This window comes from Ceratotherium simum, chromosome 15 (genome assembly GCF_057802395.1).
Source record: "Ceratotherium simum simum isolate JZ-2026a chromosome 15, ASM5780239v1, whole genome shotgun sequence".
Lineage (NCBI taxonomy): Eukaryota > Metazoa > Chordata > Mammalia > Perissodactyla > Rhinocerotidae > Ceratotherium > Ceratotherium simum.
Window position 1 is genome coordinate 33,039,658 of NC_141914.1, and position 10,827 is coordinate 33,050,484.

Sequence of the window (10,827 nt, forward strand, 5' to 3'; positions counted from 1 at the left end):
TTGGCTGTAAGTTCTAATACCACATTTGTGTTGCAGTATTTCTTTTAACTGAGTAGGCCCCCAGCGTGGCAGGTTGTTAGGCTCAGGGCCTTACAATTGCTGTAAGCCTCTAGCCTATTAGGTCTCTTGTCAGCTCTCTGAGGATTGCAGCTGTGTGGGGCTGGCCTCAGGCACAGGAGCACCCAATTGTTTCAGACTTGGGAAGGTGGGGCAAACCTCCTATGTGGGTCTTTGAGAAGCACAAGTCTTCTGCAGCTGACAAGCCCCACCACCCACAGGTCCACAACCACAGTCAACATAGTCCTGCCCCGTGTGCGCACCCCGACCTCCCCAAGTGGACCCAGCCTCTCCACAGCAGGAGCCCCACCCACTCTGCCACCACCCCACACTCTTCACCAGCTCCTTGTGGACACCCTGCCCCGCTAAAGTTGGCTCAGTTGCCAGGCTGCAGAGAATCCAGTCACCAATCTATGCAGGCCCACTAGTTGCCCGAGGGCTTGTTGTTGGGTGGGGCCAGTCTCTAGGGTGGGCTGCCTGCCCTGGCTGAGCTGGATTAAATCGGTGCTCTAGTGGGTGGGGCAGACCTGGGCTAGCAGGCCCCAGGGAGAACTCCAATGGCGTCTGTGTCAGCACGCCCACACCAGGCCACAACAATGGCTGCCGCCAATGTCCCAGTCCCTGGAGAGTTCTCACCCCTCACCGAGATGCACTCAGGGCCTATTAGGTGAGTCTCTTTTCACCACAGCACTGTACACCTTTCTTTCTGGTGATTTTAGGATGCTTTCTGAAATGGGTGAGTTTGCGCATGGGCCCTTTAAGATCCGGTTTTAGTTTCTTTGTGAACCTGGTTTTCTGGGGGTGCTCCCCAATGTTTTAGTAGCAGGCACAGTCAGATATTATGCCACTGGTCTCGATTGTGCTGCGTCCACAAAATGCCCACAGCGGGGGCGCTCCCCGGCTCAGGGCCCCGCGCCTCCAGGGAGGCTGCGTACCTGTGAGCTGCTCCCGGGGGCCGTGAAGCTGGCGGCTTGTGAAGGTGGTGTTTTTTCTCTCCAGAAGGGAGTTTCTGCCTCTTCTACCTCAGTTAGGATTGTCCGTTGTTGCAGGAGTTCCTCTTATTCAGTTTTCAGTTCTGTCTCAGGGGTAATTTTTCCCCGAGTAGTTGTAAATTGGCTGTGTCAGCGGAAGGAGGTGAGTTCCGAGTCTGCTTACGCCGCCATCTTGACTTCTCTCTGATATTATTATTCTTGAACTAATATTATCTCAACAAACAAAAATTTAAAAAATTTTCATTTCTTCTACCTTTTTCCCTTCAGGAATGGAGGTTAAGTAGGCCTTAGAGTTCTTTAGTTCTATGCTGCCTTCCCCACTAGGAGTAATTAATAACTATTTTGTGTTTCATATTCCCAAACTGGAGGTGGAGCTGCTCTGAAGACATTCTCAACATGCACAGGCAGTGTTTTGAAAAGCTTAGGCCTTTGAGAGAATTAGGTCAAACTATCCACAAGGAAGCCCTGGGGACTATACAAGAGGTGAGTGTTATCGAATGAATGTTTGTGTCTCCCCCAAACTCGTATGTTGAAATCCTAACCCCAAATGCGACGGTATTAGGAGGTGGGGCCTTTGGGAGGTATTCAGTCATGAGGATGGAGATCTCATGAATGGGATTACTGCTCACATAAGAATGGACAGGAGAGTTTGCTCCCTCTCTCTCTGTTCTCCACCATATGAGGATATGGCAATCTGCAAATCAGGAAGTGGCCTTCACTAGACACTTGATCTACCAGCACCTTGATCTTGGACTTACCAGCTTCCAGAACTGTGACAAATAGAAGTTTATTGTTTAAGCCCCCCAGTCTATGGTAATTTGTTATAGCAGCCTAAGCTGACTAAGATAGAGAGTAACCCTGGAAACCGGCTGGGTGTAGTCTCCCCGGAAAGTCAAAGAAAATAGCCACGTGGGTTCCCTTAGAGGCTATGCTCAGAGGACTTCAGCACTGAGGGAAAGTTGAGGATCCCTGTGTTTCATGAAGATGCCAACCATGAGGGTCATCATTCACAACACAATGTTTGAGAAACCAAAGAAAACAATGGCACTGATGGAAATAACCAGACTTTTAAGTCTTCTCCACAAGTACCTATTTGTTAGGACCATGTGAGTACTAGAGAGGGAAAGGAGTCCATCAAAAATTGATAATCAACTTCTTGCCAATCTTAATGAGTTGAGAGTATACAGGAAATTTTAATTTGATTTAGAAAAATAAGGAAATGCTTGCAACAGTTAATACCTATTAGATTTAGTGAATGAATTAATCGATCAAACCATGGTTTGAAAGCCACTTGTAAAATACTTAAAAGTTTATAGAGAACAGACAACATTTTTGTCTTGTTTATTTTTTGATAGATCCTGAAATCCATTGGTAGAGAAATAACAGTATAATTAATCCATCTGAACTTTGGTGAAATCACATAACTTTATAAGAAATTATAAGAAAATGAATAGAGTATAATTTTTCTTTCTTAAAAGACTCAATCCTTCAAAAATGGAAGCATTTACAGCTTATTTTGAAATATCCCTACTTGACCAAATACTAATTTTTGTCAATTCTTCCTACAGAAATAACACCAGAGGAGTAAAAACTAAATATGAAAAGATGTCTATCACAGTATCATTTATAAAATCAAAAAGTTGGTTACCAAAATTATATAATTCATTTAAGTTAGGACATTAGTTAGAGAGAAAGGTAGCACTAAAAATAAATAACAGAATTTATTTATCTATAAGTGTCATAAATTAGGACTATCTTTTGAAAACTAGAAACTGTGGTTACAGCAACATTGAATTTAGTTAGGTAAATTACAGTCTACTTACTAAAAACAATGGTTATGAAGACTATCCTTAAAATGCATATTCAATTCACCTCAATAAATATGCATTACAGTGGATATATAGCAGTGAACAGGATAGATACTATCTTTGTCTTTAGGGAGCTGAAATTTTATTAGCTCTTGAAACTGTATCTATAGTGTGATTTCACCATGTAAACATTATTAGCATATGTACTAATAATTAACAAAAAATAAAGAAGAATTTGTGCCTGATTTTTAAGGTAGTGAGTAAAATTTGGGGTGATTTTTTTTTCACATTTTATTTGTATTATTTCTATAATACTGTTTAGGCAGTACATTTAGAAATAATAATTGATGACAAACCTGATTATTTAATCCATTGGCATTGTAAGTTAGATTTAGTTTGTAAATATTTATTGAGCTCTATTAGGTAACAGGTATTATGATAAAGGCTTTGCTTGTATTTCCTCCTATAATCCTTACAATAACCACATATGATGAATATGAGGTTTTGAGAAATTAAGTAATTTGCTGAAAGTCAAACATATGATAAAAGGCTAAATCCAACCTCAAACACGTGATTCTAAAAGCTCTGCTCTAAATCACTATTGCCCACCCACTGGAGAAGCCCCTGTAGATGTTCTACACCTTACTTAATTTCCTGTTGGTTTCATGCTAACATTAAATACTGAAAATAATAACCCTAAATTTGGCTATGACCCAATGGAAGGTCTCCTGGGAGACTGCTGGCCTGGTGTCAGAGATCCCAGATGGGAAACCCATATAAGCCGCCTTCCTAGGCTTACTTTGGCAGCATATATTTCGATCCCAGATGGAAACTGAAAGTGAACAAAACCAAATTGAACAGCTCAAATATGCAGGATTGATTCAATTCAAGTTCTGTTATTTTAAGTGAAATTTTTAAAAAGTTAAAATCAGGGGATGGGAAATTGTTTAATTAGAATGTTTTTCATGTTGTCTTTTGACTATAAAGTGTAGCCCTCTAAATCATAGTGACTAATCAGAAAAATACTACCTTTTTGCAATACATTTTACCCCTTGGATAAGCCATTTTCATGGTTCTTTTCTTAGATCTTTGTGTTTTCCTCATGTTTTTTATCCTTATGTCACCAGACCATATTTAATACACCAGGTACTCATCATCAGATAAAAAAGGCAAAAGGTTTATTCCCTCTCAAAAATGGGGTAAACCTAGATGTCAATGGAAATAAGATTATCTATTTGTAATTTAACCTTAGCTGTAGAGGTGAGGCTCCTCCTCACCCCACCCTGCTACTCAAACTGTAATATTCCCACGGATGCAGCATTAATATCAGGACTAAGAAAATACCTCCTCTTACACAAATGGAAAGGATATACTTTTTACAGTAAAAATGTTCTAGGCTGAATCCTTATTCCATCAATCATCTAGGACAATTTCTGTAATCTCTCTGACTTTCAATATAGTGAGTAGGAGGACTAAGGGTAAAGATGGTTTAGTGGGTAAAGGTCAGCTTATAAATTAATTTGTCTATTAAGCCAATATTTCAGATTTTACTTTGAAGGAGAAATATAATTTCTATGAGAGGCTTTGTTTTTCTTCTACAAGCCCTGACATTAACGGCTGTGTGTCTGTGATGTGTTGTGTCTGTGATGACTGTGTGAGAGTCTTTGTTTTTCTACCACGAGTTTTCTCTGTCTGCGGCCATGGTCTATATTCTCTTTGGTGATTGCCCACTTTGATGCTGAATGATCCACCCTTGGGTTCAAAAAAGCCTCACTTCGGAGTTTCAATTTTATCAAAAGAAAAATATATCTCTGTTAAACAGAAACTTGAATATATAATACAAAAGGAAATTAAAAATCCCCTCTCGATCTCATGCAGCTCCACCCCAAAATGCAGGATGTCCCGCTAGTTTTAGTGCAGTTCTGTGTAATCATTTCACATACATGTTAGAGATCATGTGTGAATACATACTGAGTATGGAAACCAAAAATTACCAAGTATAAAACGGAAAAGGTTATCAATTCACATTTTAAGAGAATTCACCAAAGGCTACCTTAAGAGAAATTTCTCAAAATATACAAAAAGTGTCCTATTATTTTAAAAACATTTTTAAACAATCCCTCCTCCCCTGCACTCAATACTTTTACAGAAAAAATTAGATCCATCTTATAATAAAGGACACATTACACAGTAAATATAAATGTTAAAATAATTTGGGGGAAGGGACTGATGCTAGGGAAGAAATAAAGTTATGGAAAAATTAGATTAACAATAGTTACTTCCAATGAGTATTAAATTTAGCTCACAAACATTTTCGGGGGGAAGATATAGAATTACTTTTGTGTCAAGACTTCCACTGAAATTCTTATGTCTGACTCTTTCCTACTGATCAGGGAAAATTAAGAACTTCTCTGGATTTTAATTGTTGAGGAAAAACCCCCTCCAGGTCTCTGAGGAAGAAATTAAGCTGAAGTTTCACCAACGGGGAAGGGAGGAAAGAGACAAGTACTTGGGCAGTGAGAGAGATACAGCCAGACCTGGAGGAGAGTTGGATTCTCTGGGGGGAGAGTAATGGAAATGTCAGAGGACTTATGGGGACAGGAACTTGCACTCTACTCCCACAGAGAGAACTGGCTGGATAGCTGGGAGAGGGTCAGGGCAATGCACCTGCAGGATGGCTTTTCAGTACCACTCCTTGTGAGAACGAGTAACTGTTCATCTGGGCCAAGAGGCATCTCATAGCAGAATGAGCAGAGCTAATCATGGCATTGAAATAGTGAAAGGACTGTGCATTTTCCCATTATCCTGACACCAAGAAAGCTTGTGGAGCACCATCATAAGTAATATTGGATATTCTGCTAGGTTGAGAGATAGAGTCTCACGTCAGGTTTAAGTTAATCCAGAAAAAAATGTAAATATGGTGTGTCTCGCACACAGCTTTTATACAATAAATTCATACATGCTACATGTAAAATGAGTTATATCGTCATAAGATTTTCCTACTGAAAAAGCCATATGTGTTATCGACCAAAACGTTAAATCTCTGCCATCTGCAGACCTGTTTAAGTATTTTTGAAAAAAAGCTGCTTTGAAGGTTTACAAAGTAAATGCTTTAAGTAAAAAATCTTGTTTCCAAAGATGAAGTATTTTCGGTTTTGAATATTCAGTAAAAAGTATGTGCTGTCTTGTAGGGGAAGGATTGAGGCGAATATGGGCATTAATTTAAATATCAACAGCTTTTTCCGGTGGGTGTATTTGCATAATCACCCACCCACTCAACTACTGGGATTAAATCCCATCATACTTCCGGTTAAACAAACTCTCTGACGCTTTTCCTCAAATCTTTATGCAGATGTCAAGACAGTTTGGTGCTAGACATCTAAACGGAAAAGTTACAAATTCCGGAAATCTGTCAGCTAGTACTTCTGTGTAATTCATCACAAATATTAATTATCTCTATTCAGCAGCAAAAGTGGTAGTAAAAATATTAATGATCAATTTTTGGACAAACCAACGTCTCCCGGATTTTGGCAATAGTGAAGAGATGTAAATATTTAAGTGCACATATTTTGAGTGTGCTACATGTGAAATGACACCGGAATATTATTTATGCATTTTTATTGCATAATTAGAAACAAACCCAACAATCAATATTTGTACTTTTGAGACCTGTATAAAATAACTCTTATGTGCTACTTCGAAGCTTCTTGGTCTCATTTGTCTCTTGTTTGTACCTTTGCATTCATGCTTTGCATGAATAATGATAGCCCCATCCCTCGTACCTGTGCCATGCATCTCTTGTTTCCTGCTCCCAAGAGTCCCCTGTTAATTGAAAGGCTTGGGAAGCAATGGGACCCAGCTAAGTACTCATGAAGCACAATCTAGAATGACACATTTTTGGGTGAAACATTGATAAATGGGAAACAAAATACACTGTCCTGTGATGCAGTTTATGCAGCCTATTGGTGGTTGGGATATCAGCAGTCAATTGCATTTTGCAGCAGGCAAATCGATAGCATGTCCTAGTAATTGGCTTTTTATTTTTCTCTACTTCCCTCACCATTTCCCTCCCTCCTGTTCCCTGGTATTGTACTTCTCAATAACATGGTCTTAGGTAAGTCGTTTACCTCAGGCTCTGCTTTCTGTGGAACCCAGGCTAAAACAGGACCCTCTATATATTTCTCTGTCAATTTTTTATCCAATTATTATATATTACTAAAACATAAAATGTATTTTCAACCTATCTTTAATTTTTTTAAATGTTGCATATTCATGTTACTTTGTAAATAAAAGATGAATTATTTTAAAAAATGTTTATCTTTTTATTGTCAACTTATTAATATATGATTATGACATAGGCTTCTATAAATGAGAATTCTGTTTTAAAAAGAGTATAATTTTAAAAAAAGCATTCAATGCAAAAAACAGAAAAACTAGGATAAAATGTTACAAAATGGAAAATGAGCAGACAATTAATTACTTGCATTAAATATTATTAGGAGTTCCAGTTCAAAATGGCACCATAGGAAGCTCCTACACTTACCTCCTCTCATGGACACACCAAATCTACAGCTGCACAGGGAGCAATTTCCTCTGAAAGAAATCCAGAAACTAGCTGAGCAACTTCTACACATTGGGCAAGCAAGAAACTACTAACAAATAAATGGATAGGAAAGGCTGAGACATGCTCTGGCCATAAACCCCACCCCACCCCAGCAAAATATAATCAGGAGAAAACTCACAACACTCGGCTTCTCCCTGAAGGGTAAAGGGTTTGGACCCAACATCAAGTACCCCAAATTTTAAGACTTCCACCTGAGAGGCCCCCTAAACGCTAGCTCCAAAAGCCAATGGGATTTGCATCCACGAGACCCACACGACTATAGCAAGCAAAGAAAGAGTTCCTAACAGGCTCCTCAAGACTCACTGTGGCTATCTCCCCAGGGCTCAGCACAGAGGTTACAGACAGACACATCCAACTCCCAGTCTTTCCCTGACAGAGGTTTATTTACATACTGTAAAAGCTGCTGCCTGAGGATCAGGCTTCTAATTTAGCACACATCTAGGGGCTGACCACGATCTTTCCTGGAAACCAGGGATGCCAGGTGGTGCCATCTCCATGTTATCCCCCTGGCCTGCTCCAGGTCACCAGTGTCGCCCAGGAAAAAGCTTGTGCACGTGGCTGACATCCTGGTTTATGTGGCTGCCACCTGAGCATGCACCTGTTGATCTCCTGGCTCTGGTGGCCAGAGGGGCTTGTGTTCATGGGTCCCACAGGACTGTAGCAAACAAAGAAATGGGGCAGTGGAATTCATCCGATCAAAGGAGTAAAAAGAAAAAAGAGTGAAAATATGGTAGGGGATTTATAGGACACTATCAAGTGGACAAATATTTGCATTATAAGGGTCGCAGAAGGAGAAGAGAGTGAGAAAGGGTCAGAAGACTTATTCAAAGGAATAATGGCTGAAAACTCCCCTAACCTGGGGAAAGAAACAGACATCCAGATCCAGGAAGCCCAGAAACCTCCAAAAAAGATGAATCTAAAGAGACCCACACCAAGACACATTATAATTAAACTGTCAAAAGTTAAAGACAAGGAGAGAATCTTAAAAGCAGCAAAAGAAAAACAACTTTTGTTACCTGCAAGTGAATAGAATGGCTATTATCAAAAAGACAAGAAATATCAAGTGTTGGCGAGGACATGGAGAAAGTGAAACCCTTGTGCACTGTTGCTGGAAATGTAAATTTGTGCAACCACTATGGAAAACAGTATGGAGGTTCCTGAAAAGTTAAAAATAGAACTACCATATGATCCAGCAATCCCTCCTCTCAGTATATATCCAAAGGAAACGAAAACAGGATATCAAAGAGACATCTGCACTCCCACATTCATTGCAGTGTTATTCACAATAACCAAGATATGGAAACAACCTAATTGTCCATCAATAGACGAATGAATAAAGAAGATGTGGTGTGTGTATATATATATGTATGTACATAATGGATTATTATTCAGCAGTGAGAAAGAAGAAAATCCTGCCATTTGAGACAACATGGATAGACCCTGAGGGCATTATGCTAAGTGAAATAAGCCAGACGGAGAAAGACCAATACTGCATCATATCACTTATATGTGGAATCTAAAAAAAAATCTAACTCATAGAAACAGAAAGTAGAAAAGTGGTTGCCAGGGGCTCGGGTGTTGGGAGAAATAGAGATTGGTAAAAGGGTACAAACTTTCAACTATAAGATGAATAAGGTCCGAGGATTTAATGTAAAACATGGGGACTATAGTGGATAACACTGTATTGTATAATTGAAATTTGCGAAAAAAGTAGAACTGAAATGTTCTCACCAACGAAAGGTAAATATTTGCAGTGATGAATGTGTTAATTAACTAGATGGGGAGAATCTTTTCACAATGTATACATGTATCAAATCACTATGATGTACACTTTAAATATCTCACAATTTTATTTGTCAATTATACCTCAATAAAGCTAAAATTAAAAAAATGTTATTGAGTAGGTATAGTAAAAAGAAATATTAAAGCTAATCATGAATATGTAAGAAAAATGTTATGGGAACCTATCAAAAATCTTACAAGAAATTTTCAGATATTCCCTGTTGATGAAGGAGATGGGAAAAATAATTTTTGTCGTTCAAGAATGTGGTGTTAAATCTCTATTCTAACCATAATAAATGCAGTAAGGTATTATTTATTTGGTCTTTAACAATGTAATTTTTTATAATTTGAAATGTTAGTGGAAAAGTTTTTCTTACATGTGAAAGAGAAACACTTTCAAAGAAAGCATTTTTATCTATGGCAGTGCTGTACAGGATAGTAAATAGTTTCCATTGTGCTTGAAAATACAACCCCTAAACAAACAACTGCCTACTAACGAACACTACTTTGCTCTCAATAAGGTAGGATGGCAAGGGCAGCTTCTTTTCAGCCCTTCAAAAGCTGGTTTCACTCACAAGGTAACATAAGAGATCCTTAGTTTTAGCATCTAATATCCACCACATAAAGCTACAAAAGTAATCTCCCTAAATATTAGCTTTCCTTCCGAAAATCTCAACACCTCCCATAGCCTTATAAGGAAAGTTCCTACTCTTTAGCTCAACACTCATGGTCCTCGACGATCTATCCCCAACCTATCTTTCTAGTCTTATTTGCCCCATTCTTCTACACATATTCTACTTAGCAGGAATCCCTGATGAGCTTAATTGGGATTCAGGATTGGTTATGGCTCACCTATTTGTAAGCAGCGCCTAGAAGCATGTATTTTTCATGAGTTAGTTTTGGGTTGAAAAAGTTCTCTAGGGGGAAGTTTCTGTTCAAGCATTACAGAATGTGGAATATAAGCTCCATGACAAGACCATAATTTACTCATTAGTCTTGTAGCCTAAACAGTACATGGTCAGTACCCTGTAAATACCTGTGGAATGAATGATCAGATCACTTTGGAGAAGATAAAGGGAAAACAGAGAAAGCTGGTCTTATACGCTAGTTAAAAGCTTTATGAAGAGGTCTTATCTGGGCAGATGCTGAAGGAACTTTTCCCAAGAGGTCCTTTCGAGACACTGAAGCTCAAGCTATCCTGCTTTTAGGCTCAGAAAAAAGTGGGAAACAGAACTTTTTCCCATTTCTCCAGAAATAAAACTTGGTTCCTATACTTTGAGAACTGAAACACAACATAGCCTCGAATAGCAACGAAAGGAATTCAGCTTCCTTTTGATCCCTTATATTACGTACAGCTTTAGAGAAAGCTAGAAGAACACCATCTGCAGAACAGCTTCTGCAGATTGAAGCCACTAGACAATGAATGTGTGCTCACTGAGATCTTGTGTATTAAAAGTGGGCTAGCATTATTGGAGAGTTTGTACATTGTACTTATATTTTAGCAGCAACAAATTAGTCATTTCCTAAAATATCCTCTACATTCTGTATATGTAGAATAGTCTTT

The 10,827-nt window shown here is 38.8% G+C and overlaps 1 long non-coding RNA gene across 1 annotated transcript; it reads left to right on the plus strand.

Annotated features, from left to right (window-relative positions):
* The first annotated feature begins 517 nt into the window (after window positions 1-517).
* On the plus strand, window positions 518-9,564 carry LOC147915161 (uncharacterized). The gene is made up of 3 exons (XR_015554388.1): window positions 518-724; window positions 1,418-1,532; window positions 7,357-9,564. It is a non-coding gene; the product is annotated as an uncharacterized LOC147915161 (long non-coding RNA).
* The last annotated feature ends 1,263 nt before the right edge of the window (window positions 9,565-10,827 follow it).